The 16,588-nt window shown below is 39.8% G+C and overlaps 1 long non-coding RNA gene across 6 annotated transcripts in view; it reads right to left on the reverse strand.

Moving 5' to 3' along the window:
* The window catches only part of LOC145528697 (uncharacterized), a 436,715-nt gene that overhangs the window by 363,292 nt on the left and 56,835 nt on the right, over positions 1–16,588 (reverse strand). The window lies entirely within an intron of this gene.

Genomic DNA, 16,588 nt, shown 5'->3' on the forward strand with positions numbered 1-16,588 from the left:
TAAACAATACTTTCAATTCTTTATTATTAAAAATGTTATTGAGTAGCCACAAAGTATTTTACTACCAAAAAAAAAAAAAGTGGTGAGGTGTTCATTGACAAGATTAGTTTAGGAAGCAAAATAAATCTTGCATTAAACTTAGACGAATACTGTACCTTAAAAGTCCCATAATTGAGGTGAATGTGAATCAATGAGAGGCTAAAATGGAAAATCAATCCTGTACAATTTTCCTTTGTAGAACATGTTATGTTTTAAAACAACTTCACATCAATATATTTTATCTTAATAACATCCTTATGATGGGTAGATGTTCATTGTCCAGGAAAAAAAAGTGGAAGTGAATTTTGCTAATATTTAGGCTAGTATATTTTGCAAACTCTCTCTTGTAGAGTTGGTCAAAGTGAGAGCATGCAGCAGCAATTCCGGTACAATGAGCATGACTACATTTAGTCCCTTACATATGAATGAGTTCTGTTTCAAGAGTGTGTTTGTAAGTCTGATTTTTTTGTAAGTTCAACAAAGTTAGCCTAGGTAACCAGTTAACATGGTCAGCTATGTGGTACTGTACTGTAATAGGTTTATAATACTTTTCACACAAATTAATACATTAAAAAAACACAAAAAAATAAGGAAAACATTTTTAATCTTATAGTACAGTACCCTGAAAAGTACAATAGTACAGTACAACAGCTGGCACAGAGGGGCACATTCGCATCTTTGAAAGTTTGAAACTTGGAGGTTTGTGTGTAGGGGACTTAGTGTAATCCACTTCAAAATGAGCCTTCCTAGAGTCTGAGGCCATAGGTGAACTACTACACATAAAATTCTATTTTACAGTTTTTCTCCTGTTCACCAAACAGCCTAGCAGTAGACATTTAGGAAACTCTGATTCACCCTTCACTTTGTAAAAAAAGTGAAGTAAATAGAAAAGTAAATAGGAAACTTCACTTTGTAAAAGGAAATAGTATAACCTGCCATTTAATATTTCATTTTTAGGAGTATTCTGCTTTTAACTTCACTCCCTTTCACATGGGCTTCCCTGGTGACTCAGATGGTAAAGAATCTGCCTGCAATGCAGGAGACCCAGGTTCGACCCCTGGGTTGGGAAGATCCCCTGGAGAAGGGAATGGCAACCCACTCCAATATTCTTGCCTAGAGAATTTCATGGACAGAGGAGCCTGGTGTGCTACAGTCCCTGGGGTCACAAAGAGTCAGACACGACTGAGCAATTTTAACACCGCTATCATTTTTCACACCTGACAATTTATTCCTTCACAGTCATCCCCCACTTCTCTGTCCCTAACCTTTCTTTCCTTCTTTCTTCAACTTAAGGCAGAGTCTCTCAGAACTCGAGAGAGTTCTGGGTAATTTCTATTATTTTTTGGTAACTAAAAAATAGTAAACTATAAAGAAAATCCAAAATAGGATAATAAATTTATTATTTAAAATTATTTTAGAAAATACATAAAAAATTCTCAACATCATATGTCCTTAAGAAACTGTATATTAAAACAGCAATGAGATACCACTACACACCTATTAAAAATGGCCAAAATTCAAACACAGACAGAACCAAATGCTGACAAGGACATGGAACAACAAGAACTCTCATTCATTACTGGCAGGAATGCAAAATGGTACAACCACCTTGGAAGAGAGTTTGGCAGTTTCTTGCAAAACTAAAGCTAATCTTAACCATATGAACCAGCAACCATGCTCCTTGATTTTACCCAAATTAGTTGAAACTTATGTTTATAAAAAGACCTGCACACAGAAGATAATAACAGATTTATTCATAATTGCCCAAATTTGGAAGCAACCAAGATGTCCTTCATTAGGCGAATGGATAAAATTTGTTACATTCAGGCAATGGATTATTATTCAGGGCTAAAAAGAACTGACCTATCAAACCGTGAAAAGACATGGAGGAAAATTATATGCATGTTACTAAGTGAAAGAAGCCAATCTGAAAAGGCTACCTACTGTATGACTCCAACCATATGACATTCTGGAAAAGGCAAAATTATGAACACAGCAAGATCAGTGGTTCCCAAGAGTTAGTGTGGCAGGAGAGATGAGTTGGTGGGACAAGCAGGATTTTTAGAGCAGTGAAAGTATTCAATATGACACTGTGATACTGGATATATTTCAATATATATCATCAAAACCCATAGAATGTACTACACCAACAGTGAACCTTAACATAAACTATGGACTTGGGGTGATAATGGCATGCCAATGTAGGTTCATCACTTGTAACAAATGGCACCCTCTGAAGCAGGATGTTGATAATGGGGGAGGCTGTGCATGTGTGGTGGGAAGGGGTATATGAGAATCTCTTTAGGCTCAATTTTTCTCTGAAACTAAAACTACTCTTGAAAATAAAGTATATTTTTTTAAATTAATGCTTGTAACACACAAATGCAAATATGTGTACAACTTCATTGAAAGATAACATCAGAACTCTTAACCTGAGGCCCATACCTGTCAGTACTGGCAGTAACAAACAATGCTTTAATTTAGCTGCCTTAAATAGAAAATAATTTATTAAGAGATATTTGTTAGCTTGCAGAATTTATAGAGAATCAGAGAACTCGGTATGAATGATACACATCTAGAGATGACTCAGGAGCAATGCTCAATCACGGGAGAGAAACCACCACTTTCACCAACCATTTGGCCCAGAGCACACAGGCACTGAATGCCAGAAACTCTCTCTCTAGAGCCCCAGAAGAACCAGATGCCCCCATTACCACACCCCAGAAGATCAGTCTTCCTACAGCTGCCTTCTTATGCAGCTTCTTTCCCCGAGTTCTGCGCAGGTGTAACTGACTGGCAATACCTAAGTCACATTTTGCATTGTAACTGCAAAAGGCCTGAAAAAATTTTTAATTCCATCACAAGATGGAATATAGGAAACTATCAAAACACCTAAAAATCCAAACAGTAACTCGAGTGTCAACATATAACAATTGACTCGGTATGGGATAGGTTGAGACTGATAAAGAACAAAAAAGGAAAAAGAACAGTTAAATGTGGGAGTTTGCAGGTCATTGGAGAGGTCAACCATGGAGACATACAGAATAGTATTCCTATAAGAATTTTAAAATCTCCATTGGCTTTGAAGATCTAGGAACTGTTGGAGGCCACCATGAATATCCCTCCATTCTAACCCTACCACAATATATAAAATAATCTGCTTATGTTGGTTTCTCCCTTTGCTTGTAGCTTCTAATGGGTAGGAATGAGGTCTCATTCATCTCAGAACCCCAGCACCTAATCCAGTACTTGGAACAAGTATTTCAGTAAAGGTTTATTGATCCTAACTGAACTGAGACCTGAAGCTTCCCTTTAAAAACTTATGCAATGTGTAAAATAGATAGCTAGTGAGAAATTGCTATATAGCACAGAGAGCTCAGCTCTGTACTCTGAGATGACTAGAGGGGTGGAATGGGGATGAGGGAGAGGTTCAAGAGGGAAAGGATATATGTCAGGATACATTTAACAGGAGACTTCCTGTGTGCTATCTTCAGTCTTGCATGAATTCTATGTTCCCTAACAGCACCTGAATACAGGTGCCAGAGAGCTGGCAAGCCGGCTTTCGGAGATAATAGAAATTCATGTATCTCATTCATATGGAAATTCCATACTGTGAACAGCAGCCATTTACAACTTTCTTCCCTTCTGATATGTAAAGTAACTTTTACAACCCCCTCTCTTGAGAATGATTCTAGCCTTTGGCTTTCTGGATGACTTGTTAGATTTTTGATCCCTGTCTCTGCTAAAAAGGGCTATCTTGTAGGAGAGTATATATATGCCCACAATATGTTAAATAAAGGCCTTTGTTCCATCAGAGCACTGGTCCCCATGTCTTTCTCTCTCTCTCTCTCTCCCTCCTCTGTCCCCTTCATGCGGCTCAGCCTCTTTTCTTCCTTCTTTAACTTTCTTATCGGTCAACTCTGTACCCCCAAGTTCCGGTCCATTAAAGGACCACAACAGATATATGTATACCTATGGCTGATTCACATTGTTGCATGGTATAAACCAACACAACATTGTGAAACGATTATCCTCCAAATAAAAATAAAATTTTTAAAAACTCATGCAAGATGTCAAGAGTGAAATTTCCATAATTCTGGTCTTTAGGTTTCTTGACACCTGTCTCTCCAAGCTTCTCTAGAGTCACTCATTTTTTAGCACCTTGGAATCATAAGGTTCAATAAGAGTCCCCTCCTCACATTTTGGAACTATCAGCTTTCCAATAAATTAGTTCTCATTAACAACAATAACAATAACAATAACACAAACAACAAATATCTGCAGAGAGGTTTACATTTTACAAAGTGTTTTAATACTCATAATTCCCATTCAATACTCACTTCCTTGTGAAATGAATATTTTTTATCATTTCTGTCTTATAGAGGGACTACATAACTGGTCTGAACACCACTCACACTTAGAAAGAGTTTCTCCCTGAATTGCCAAGGTCTTCTGGTTTCAAACTCCAAGCTCATTTCTGCCACACTAGCTGGGGCGGCCCCCAAAGACTTTGGTTCTATCATTTTATACCTTCAGGATCACATGTGATTAGCATTTTCTTGGTTCTCATTCATCATGTTGGCATCTGTTGTTGGAGCTGCTGAAGGTACTCATTAGTCATTTCAAGGAGTTCAGTTTGAATCCAGTGAGTGAGATGATTTCTTAAGCTTTAGGGGGACATTTTCAAAAGCTCACACCTTGATACATTAAGGAAAGAGGAGACATGTTTAGATATTCAGGGATCAGGATTCCAACCTGGCCAATTGACCTCTGATTCCCCTCTTACATTTGGAGAATGCAAATATGAGTGGGATGCAGAGGAAATTGTTAGGGCTTTGGGGGCTGATGGCAGGTTCTGCCTCACTAAATTCTGATAACACTGCAACTGACCAAGGAAACTAAAATACTAGAACTGCAGCAAAGGGAATAGCAAAAGTAACAGCTTGCTGCCCCTATTTTTGTCAATTTTTACAAACTCTCTCTCCAATATTGAGCAGAGGATTCCATTTCCAGGCTTTGTGGGTCAATTCAGGATGGCCCTAGACAGAACTCTGCTCAATGTTATATGTAGTCCAGATGTGAGAGGAGTTTGGGAAAAATAAAATGTGTTGCTATTTTGATGATTTCAACAAGCAAAAATGAATAGCTAAAAACATGGAAAAATGTAAAATCTTTTCCTTAATGTGTATGGAATTTATTTTGTTGTAACTTGTAAGCAAATATGTTAGAATACAAGTAAAAGAAAAAAAAAAAAAGATGGCCCTAGACAAAAAGCGGAAGCAACCGAGCAATTTCACTCAGAGCAACTCAAGCAAAGCTGTGATCTGAGCTCCTTTTTTAAAAGGATTTAAAAATCCTTCAGTAACTTAAGTGTACAGGAAGTTGTTCATAAACACCTCATGTAATACCTCAACAAAACAGGCATGAAATGAATGCAAGCAATTGTAATTATCTTTATGATCATTCTTTCCCCATAGAACCACTAACAGTAGCTGGAAACATGGACAGCACAGAAAGAGATTGCCCAAAACTAGCAAGAATGGTATCATAATTGGGATTTGAGAACTTTAAAAGGCATTCATTCCATAATTACACCAGGCTCTGCATATCACCCCAAGAGTTAAAGATTTTTTTCATAAACACAAAATAGCAAGTATTAGTAATAAACAAGAGCAGTTATTATCACTATCGACATCCCCCTTGTAGAGTCTCTTGAAGATAAATTCTAGCTCAGATTCAAATCCTTGAAGATAAATTCTCATTTCTAATTCTAAGGAAAGAGGAGATATAGGTATAAATGTAAGATGCATCTAACTTTTATAAATCATTTCTGACAAAAAAAGATGTCTAAAGTGAAATCAACCACTACATTCACAAACTCCCTCGAAAAACACACGAAATGATTAGAAATGAAGACAAAGTAAATAGCCCCCAACTAAAATAAATAAAATTATTGTAAAGTAAATAGCCCCCAACTAAAATAAATAAATTTATTAAAAAAAAAAAAAAAGAAATGAAGACAAGAAAGACTGCCTGTGGAAAAGAGGATAGGTTCTGAGTTGCTTCTTTTGAAGGTTTTGTTAGGGATTTTTCTGAACTGGTTTCCATTCTGCACAGTAAACCTTCAATACAAGCCCATATTACTGACTGCAAACATCTGTATTCATCACTGCAACATGTTTCTTCAGCAAAGACAGGCTGGAAAGTCAAGGAAGATAAAATTCAAATACATTTATTTTGCAATTCTGCTCAAAGAAGCTGAAATAAGTATCAAAAAAAAAAAGCTTAAGGACAGTGAATTTCATTTTTCCATGCAACTCTTATCTTCAACCAAGGATAATCAAACAGTATATTGACAAGATCTGTAAAAATGGCAAAGGCAGTCAACAAATAAGTAAGCCCAAAGGCACAGTAGGAAAGAAGATCTGAATCCAAGAGATAAGAGGAAATTTGTTTTTTGAATGTTTTTTGTTCTCTTTGCTAAAATTAATATTTAAAATGTACTGATGTCCCAGAACTGTAGTTCTCATCTGCAGAAACACAAACTATATTTACTTATACACTTTTCCCATTTTACTTCCTATATTTACTCTCAAATGTGGGAGGTGGACAGCGTGGAGAGAGAGACTGCTCCGTGCTAAGAAAGTGGCTTTAGAATGAAACTGATAGTTATTATTTCAGTAATAGCTCAGAAAAGAATGACTCACAATGATAGCTTTCATTGCTCTCCAGTATAAAGAGGTGAACATTTTTAGGTGCCCCAAAGAAAATCCAAGAAATAGAGAAAAGTTCTTTCTTTGGGGAAAAATAGGCAGAAAAACTCGATTGCCACCAAACTGAGGACAAATAGACTTGCTTCATGAAAATGCTGGGCTTCTTTGGTGGCTCAGCAGGAAAGAATCCGCCTGCAATGCAGGAGGCATGGGTTCAGTCCCTGGGTCGGGAAGATTCCCTGGAGAAGGAAATGGCAACCCACTCCAGTATTCTTGCCTGGAGAATCCCATGGATGGAGGAGCCTGGCGGGCTACAGTCCATGGGGTCGCAAAAGAGCTGGGCACAACTGAGCGACTCAATAGCAACAACAATGGAGATGCTAAAGTTGTATGATGTGAACATTTGAGGTAAATTTCCTCTGTGTTCACTATAAAATCCTCAATGAACCTTGATCTACCAGGTTTCTGGGTAAGTAGATTCTTCAAGTAATGACAAAGCGGTGCTGGGTCTGCATCCAGTCATGGGCTGACCATAGAAAGAGTGGTTGTGGCTTCTGGAGTTAGAGGCTGAGAGCACAGCTGACGTGTGGATCACAGAATGGTAGGAAACCCAAGAGTCAACACACAGGCCTTCATCCAACACCTGCTCTGTTCAGGGACCCTGACAACCAATGTGGGGAAACAAAGCAAAGATAAGACATGAAAGGATAAGAAAGAAAATCTTGCACAAAGAAGAAACCCACTCACCAAGTACTATCACAGAATGAAACCTGATATTTCCAAACACCCTGTTTACCTTCTTGAGAAGTGAAGTGTTAGTCACTCAGTCATGTCCAATTCTTTGCAACCCCATGGCCTGTAGTCTGCCAGACTCCTCTGCCCATGGGATTCTCCAAGCAAGAAGACTGGAGTGGGTAGACATTCCCTTCTCCAGGGGACCTTCCTGACCCACGGGTCAAACCTGAGTCTCCTGCATTGCAGGCAGATTCTTTACCATCTGAGCCACCTATCTGATGTCTCCTTTTGTCTCCTTGTTTATCTGTCTCCCCTGATTGGAATCCAAGGTCCTCTAGAATAAATATGCTGTCTCCCCTTGTTTACTGTCAAAGCCCCAGCACATAGAACAATGCCCAGAAGTCAATTCCAAATATATATATATTTACACACATACATATATATATCTTTGTTGAATGAATAAATGAATGATGACTTTCCTGAAAACTTCACTAGGATCCTATTCAACTCCTCATGGGAGATGGAAGCAATATTCATTTTAATCATTGGAATATGTCTTCAGAATACTCTAAGAGTTGAAAAAGAAAGATGAGCAGCTTCCAACATTCAGGAACTGGACTGGCACTCACAGCTGGACTGTGTGACTCTTCCAGTAGACACAAACAGTCTCCAGAACTCAGTGGCAGGAAGGGGTTCTCTACCCCTCCTGAATTCCTGTGGCCAGACTAATAATAAAATTGACCCAAGACAGATTAACAGAAAAAAAAGAAATGAACTTCAATTCATGCGCATGGAGGTCTCCTAGAAATGGAAGCTAAGAAGTAGTGAAGCAGGCACTGGACTGTGTTCTATCTCCCACAAGTAACAAATGTGCTTATTCAACTGCAGGTATGTTCCTGGTGGTCCTGGGCTAAAGGGTATTAGCGTATCACACACAAAAAAGCATAAGACACGAGTCAGAAGTTAGGACTTAAGGGTAGGTATAAAGTATTAGCTACTGTCAGATACCTGGGTCTCTAGCATTGCAGGTAGACTCTTTACCATCTGAGCACCAAGGGAGCTCATTTTATTTATAATAGAATAAAAGTAGCTAGCACTATTTGGGCCACTGCACCATGCAAGGCACTATGCTATACCTCATTTAATGTCGCTACAACTCCATGAGGTAGATTATGTTGTGTGCTCTACTTTACAGATGGGGAAACTGAGGCTTAATGAAGTAACTTGCTCAAGTGCACAGACCTAATAAATGACTGAATAGCATTTAAACCTAGAGTCAGAAATATACTGACTTCTCTCCTGGTGGCTTATTTTTCAGAGGGGGTTAAATGTGAAAGGACTGTATACCAAAACTGTCCTGACAGAGACATTGTTCAGTGTAAGAAAGGTAACCTTCAAATCTGAGTAAGTTTCATCCTCTTTTCAGAATATTCTGGAGGCTCCAGGCCTCAGCTCAGCCTCTCAGCAGCTTCCACACTTCACAGTAGCTGAGTCACTGGCGGTACATTTGCATCACAAAACCGGTTTTCACTTGGTAGATTTTTTTAAGCTAAAAATGACTGTCTTTCTGACAACATAAGTGTTTCTCTGTAGACAGAATACCGGTTTTGTTCCTGCCGAAGGAAAGATTATTCCTTCAATAAAAGCAAGAATGTTTTCCCAACTGTGCCATGAATGTTCCTCTGCTGCCACTGAATGGAGTGAACTGACAGGAGACCTCTCTCTTTTCTGAGCTAATAATAACTGGGAGCAGTTGCAACCCCAGCAAAACCAGGGCAGGAAGCTGCAGGATTTGTACCCCCAAAGAAATCAGAAGTGTCAATAAGGCAATAACTACTCAAAATATTCTTCTGTTTCTTCTTGCAGCTTTGTAAGGGAATCTGCAGGATCCATTGAAGCTGAATTACTGCTCTCAAATGCCATCTGGGATGAGGCACTACCTAGATTATGAAGACATGTCTCAAGTACTGGGCCCACAGGTAACGACAAAAACAGAATCAACAGATAGACAGCCAAGGGGCTTCTTTCCATATCACTCATTTGACTTCACTCTACTGGGACAAAATTTGCTACTATAAAGGAAAGCAAGGAGTCACTGAACCATACAACTGGGGTATGATTTTCTGCTCAGGCCTGACATGGACGACCGAAGTAAGATAAACTGTCAAAATAAGAAGGATGGGGACTTCCCTGATGGTCCAGTGGCTATGACTCCATACTCCCAATGCAGGGGACTTGAGTTCAACCCCCAATCAAGGAACTAGATCCCACATGTCACAACTAAGAGTCCACATGCCACAACTAAGACCCAGTGCAGCCAAATGAATTTAAAAAAAAAAACCAAGAAGGCTGGAAACATTCTCCAAATAGCCACCCCAAAAGTTTCTAGGTGTAAGAAGACTCCTAAGCAGGAGAACCCCTGGATACATTTCCATTTTCCACACCAAGAGCCATTCTTTGCAAGTGGCTTCCCTTCTCTATAATTAAGTGGCAGAAACCCAGACTATGGCTTGGGGTCAAGCAATTATTCCAAAGAATACACTAACTCATATGCGTATTTACTAAAGACTAGGGAAACGGGCACATTATTAGATGAAGAATCTGTCACATGATTTTACATCATAAAGAGGCCATTTCCTTGGAAAATGTTAGGAACCACTGGTCTCCACCATGTTTCTGTATTCAGTTATTAACAATTTCATGCAAAATGAAACTCAAAAGCTTACTAAAGTCAACGCTTGTTATGCAGCAATTTAATTTCTCCAAACATGCAACTCTCTAAGTAATGTCCAGGTCACTGAAACATGGAAAAATGTAATGAAACTGTTAACAATCGAATTTGTTTCAGACAAGCACCATTAGACACCTTAAGTAAAAAGTAATCTATTGAGTGTTCCCTTAGTACAATTCATACTACGGTCATGTCCAAAAGGTGTTCATATGGTTACAGTCATGTTTACTTGTCCCCAGCTCTGGTGCATTCATTCTCATTCATTGATTCTCTCTACAGTGAGTCAATTCTCATAGCAATCAAAGCAATAGGAGTGAGCTGAAGAACAAGGGTTTCATGCTCAATCGGGATTTGAAAATATGTGGTTAAACCAAATTAAACAGGATTCTTTCTGCATAGCAGGCAATGTCCATGCTCTGTATTCCTCTTATATTCCTCCAACTGACTTCAAATGGCCATTGCATCTATTTTGCCTAAGGGATTTTTCCAAAACCCAGAAGGCTGCTTTGCCAGCAACAGACTAGAAGTACAAGAATCAGGAGCAGCCATCAGTAATGACGGACGGATGGGACAATTCTGAGGCATGAAGAGTCTCCCAGAATTTCCCTAGGGTAATGGCCAGCACGATAATTCACGCTTTATTGGCTTCCTTCCCATTCCTATATCACTTCCCCACTTCTCTTTTGTGTTTCCCAGACTCCCAAATAAATTACTTGCCCTTGAATCCTTACTGCAGGATCTGTTTCTAGGAAAACTTTACCTGCGACATCCTTTGTGACTTCTTAGCTTTTTTATGTACTGTCAGTCCTAGAAAGAGAAAGGGCACACACAGCAGTTTCCAAATTTGTGGGCATTGAGTTCACCTTTTTAATGGCATTTCAATCACATCTCCCTGAATAGTGTTCCATAAAACCCAGCTAGGGAAATGCTGTTTTGAATCATGAAGAATAGGCTCCAAGCCCATAACTTTCAAAAGGAATCTAAGAGTCACTGTAAACTGAGCTTAAAGACGTTAGTCCAGTGAACTGCTGAGGCCTTTAGCCTAATCTTTGTAGTAGAAGTTCTCTGAACATAACGGAAACAAAATAGAGCTTCCAGCCTTATTCAAAGCCATAATGCATTCATGATAGGAACTCTGCAAAATCCTGCTTAAGAATGATATCACAGTGCTAAGGGGAGTCCAGAGAAGGTCAAACAGGGGCGGGGAGCAGAGGCAACAGCAGACCTGCCACATAACGAGGAGAAGAGAGGGTTTAAAGATATGACTCTGTAGTGAGGAGTGGAAAAGATGGAGAATCAGGGACCTCCCTGGTGGCCCAGTGGTTAAGAATCTGCTCTGCAATGCATGGGATTGGGTTCGATCCCTGGTCGAGGGACTGAGATCCCACATGCCACAGATCAACTAAGCCTGCACATTGCAACTAGAGAGTCCGTGCACTACAACAAAAGATCCTGTATGACACAACCAAGACCCCGATACAGCCACATAAATAAATAAACACATGCTTCCCATTGACTTATAAAATACAAAGATGGAGAAGTAACAAGATAGAAATACGCAAATAATAAATAACATAAATGGAATAAATGTCTGCTCTTCACATTTCAGAATATTAGGTTTATCGGGTAGCTCTTAATGTCTGAGAGACATAAATTGAAGACTAAACAGAGCAATTTGCTACTATATGTGGTCGGCAGTTTATACAACAATCATGGAATTTTCCTCCACTTTCTACTTCAAGAGCTAAAAGCTGAATATAAAAATAGAATCTTAAAAAGGTTAAGCAAACTCCTGGTCACCAGAATCAATAGTGAAGCAGTGTTACACAGTGTAAACCTTGGAGTCAAACAGAATGGGTTTGAACAGCAGCCCTGCCTGCCAAGTGATGGGGATATCACATTGATCTTCACTGTAGGTTCTTCATCTATAAGATGAATATTAGGGACTTCCCTGGTGGTCCGGTGGTTAGGACACCATGCTTCCACAGCAGGGGGCATGGGCTGGATCGTTAGTCAGGAAACTAGGCAGTGAGGCAAAAAAATAGAAGAAAAAAAGAGATGAAGATCAAAGTACCTGCCTTTATAGGACTGCTATAAGAAATAAAACCAATGTATACTAAATACCCAGCATAGTGACTCAATAAGTAGAAACCACTATCACACTACCCGGGATCAATCCCTGGGTAGGAAAGATCCCCTAGAGGGAATGGCTACCCACTCCAGTATCCTTGCCTGGAGAATTCCATAGACAGAAGAGCCCGGTGAGTTACAGTCCATGGGGTTGCAAAGAGTTGGACATGACTAAGCAACCCTTTCACTTCACTTTGGATTATTACACTCCATAATAATTTACTAAAGCATTCAGTGTATCTTGTTATTTTGTTCCCATAATCTGTTGAGGCCAATTTCAGGAAAAACTGGTAAACCCCCTACCAATCAATCCTTGGTATGATTGTTTAAGGACAGAACCCAAGGGTTGGGGGACCACGGTGGAGCAGGGTCCGCCGGGACAAGTAAAGTCCACCCTGCCCTCAGCAGCTCCCCACACAGCAAGCTCGCAGAGGCCTGGCTCACTGCTCCCCTGAGAATGAGCTGCTACTAGCTGCTGCTTTCTTTCCATTGAAGACAGTTTAAATCTTCCATGAGCGCACAGAAATGTCTCAAGGCTTCAAATCTCCTGACACTCAGTCGTTCAAAATCAAACAAGAGCCTTGACGCTGAACAAATTATCCCCAGTCTAGAGGACACTTCCAAGCATTCCAATCATTCCTCCTCTCTCCCAAAGAAAATTCCCCAGAATTCTACCTCTCAATTTTAAGCAAAATTTCTTGCAAGAGTCATTCAGATCACTGTCTCTAACCCTCTTATCCCATCCTCTCTAGAACCTACTGTGATCATGGGAGCCCACAACAACCCTGCCTTTTATGTTCCTCCATCCACACAGGGTCCTACAGCCCTTGAAAATGAAGGGATCAGCAGGTTCTTCTTCTGGGGAGGTGAGCACTTCCTGTCCCCTAGACTTCACAATTTCTCATCCTCCAAGGTACTGAGTTGGTCCCTGACACCCCTGTGCTGAGGAAGCCAAAGCACTTGTTTTAATCTCTGATGAAACAGTATGCTACATGTATATCTATTCATGTGTTAGTTGTACAATACCATGTGCACAGTTTACCTTTCAGGGTGTGAGCTCAAATACTTTATTTATGAAGAACCAAGTTACAGAACCACTTCAGGAACAGACAAACCTAGACTTTCTGGATTGGAGAGTCTCTCATGAAAAGTTCAGTCCCAATTTTGTTTCCAGAGCAGACATCAGACATGCAGCTCATTTACTGAATGTTGCCTGACCTGGACTGATTTCTGCTCGATGTACCATAATCATACTAATTAATCCAAATATGGAAAAGGCTAGAAAAAATGAAGATGGACCTATGTCGAAATGAAATGAAATGTGGATGAACCGCATGATTCTTCTAGAGGCAGAACTGGGTACTGATTCTAAATATCACCATGGCTTCTATGTGTGTGTGGATGTGGCTAGTATCCGAGCAAGAACCATCCAACCCCTCACCTCACCCCTCCCTCCCAGGACTCATGCCCTGAAATCTTAAAGGCACAGAGCTGATTGGAGTTTGTAGTATGGATGATGCTCTAATAGCCAGTAAGTCATCTTTGAGATTTATCCCTTAAGATTCATTTGTTGAACTGTCACCTCCCAGGGGTCACAGTTTATAATCTACTTTTACTTTTCCCAGGATGCCAAACCTCTCCCACACAAACATTTGCTCAAGTACTGAGTAATGAACTTAAGTACTCAAGTACTGCGTAATGTACCGACTGGTCCTGAAACAGTTCACAGTTTTCTCAGTTTTCTGCAGATTTGGCTTCATACAAGCTGAGCAGCATCTCAGGACCCCTTCCAGCCACTGTGCATCAGTCACAATCGTGCCAATGAATATGCCATCCTATAATTTAAGTCTTACATTATTGATTTTTAAAACCACATGAGTCAAAAATTTCAAGTATATAGGCTCTACAATATGCTTTATTTTGATCTCAGAAATGTATCTTCTCCCTGAAATTATATTTAAGTAGTTATTTCTCTTTAATTTTTGGAAAGAATACAGTGTCTTCTCTAGAAAAAAGAAACTGAATTCTGAGACAAGGCAGGTTTCACTGGGAAATGCATTTGAGAAAGTATATTATAGTATATTTATCTCCTGTGAACAGATGCCCCCGAAAGGACCAAGAGTATATCCTGGAAGGAAGGGCTCTTCCTTTCCTTTCTTCATGGAGCCAGAAAATGACAACTATTAATATTAACAAACTAGAAGACTCTCAAAATCACACATAAAGTTGAAAGACACAATGACATACAAAAGTAGAAGTAAGACACTCAGTCTTACAAGGTTTCCACATTTTCCTCTTGAATCCTCTTGCTCTGGATATTTTTCAAGGATGCCTGTACATACACATATCATAACACTATCAAAGGAAAAGCACTTACCTCTCACTTTTTAATCAAGATCCCCTCTCTTCACGTCTGGCTGCCATGGCAGTGGGGAGACAGATCACATAATTACTTGGAGCACCTTTGAGCTTCCTGTCCACAGGACCCATCGAGGGTCTGTGATGATGGCAGGGAACAAAGTGAATGAAACATATCTGAAGTGCACCCGTGCCCCCACCTGCAAAAACCACCACTCAACTGCAGAAAGTGAGCAGTACAGACTCCAGTCTGTCCATGGGGCCTTCCCAGGACAGACCCCTCCCCTATAGCCTCTGCTGTAGCTCCTCTCTGAAGTACCCCAACACGCATATTTCCCAAGTTGTTCAGATGCTAAAAACCACCACCAGATGAAGAAATTGACTACTTGATGATCACGAGCACATAACCCCCCACCCCCAGACCTTCTGGCACCTGAAGATTGATAAGCTTAACGTCCCTGTTACCTCACTGTCAACCAATTAGAGAATTGTGCATGAGCTGATCACAGACCCTGGAATGCCCCTCCCTCATGCTTTGCTGAAAGAAACACTTTGGGAAGTTTGGGTTTTTATTTTAATGTGTGTTGGTCCTTTCCCTGATACACTCAATTAGTAAAATAAATGGAAAAGTCACTTTCAGCATTTTTTGCTAAGAATACTGACAATCGAAATTGAATGATTAGATGTTTTAACTTAGAATGTAGACACTGTTGTTACTGACCAGTGTTAGAGAAATTCAGGCAAGACTTTACTGGGACTTGTGCTGCAGCAGAAGGGAGTGAAAACAAGTAACAGGTGGTGTCCTTGCTCACTCCCTGATTGGGGGGGAGGTGGGGGCTGTGAGCTGGTTTTTTTTTTTCAATTGGAGGATAATTGCTTTACAATATTATATTGGTTTCTGCCATACATCAACATGAATCAGCTACAGGTATACATGTGTCCCCTCCTCTTGAAGCCCCCTCTCACCCCCCTAGGTTGTCACAGAGTCCTGGGTTGAGCTGCTCCCTGCGTCACACAGCAGATTCCCACTAGCTATCTATTTTACATGTAGTGTATATGTTTTCATGTTACTCTCTCCATACATCCCACGCTCTCCTTCCCCTACTATGTCCGTAAGTCTGTTCTCTACGTCTGCGCCTCCATTGCTGCCCTGCAAATAGATTCATCAGTCCATCTTTCTAGATTCCATATATATATGTGTATATATATATATATGCATTAATATACAATATCTGTCTTTCTCTTTCTGACTTACTTCACTCTGCACAATAGGCTCTAGGTTCATCCACTTCATTAGGACAGACTCAAATGCATTAATATTCCATTGTATATATATTGGATACCAAAATTTCTGTATCCTTTCATCTGTCAACAGACATCTGGTTCCTTCCATGCCTAGCTATTGTAAATAGTGCTGCAATGGATATTGGGGATACATGTGTCTCTTCAACTATGGTTTTCTCAGGGTATAAACCCAGTATTGGGATTTTGGGGCCTTATAGTAGTTTTTGCACAGCAAAGAAACAATAATCACGATTAAAAAACACCCCTCAGAATGGGAGAAAATAATTGCAAATGAAACAAATGACAAAGAATTAATCTCTAAAATGTACAAGCAGCTCAATACCAGAAAAACAAACAACCCAACCAAAATCTGAGTGGAAGACCTAAACAGACATTTCTCCGAAGAAGACACATAGATGGCCAACAAATACATGAAAAGATGCTCAACATGGCTCATTATTAGAGAAACACAAATTAAAATTACAATCAGGTATCACCTCACCTGGTCAGAATGGCCATCATTAAAAAATCTACAAACAATAAATGCTGAACAGGATGTGGAGAAAGGGGACCCTCATTCACTGTTGGTGGAAATGTA

The sequence above is a fragment of the Giraffa tippelskirchi genome, chromosome 12 (genome assembly GCF_054371585.1).
Source record: "Giraffa tippelskirchi isolate mGirTip1 chromosome 12, T2T-mGirTip1v1.2.pri, whole genome shotgun sequence".
In the NCBI taxonomy this organism is placed as follows: domain Eukaryota; kingdom Metazoa; phylum Chordata; class Mammalia; order Artiodactyla; family Giraffidae; genus Giraffa; species Giraffa tippelskirchi.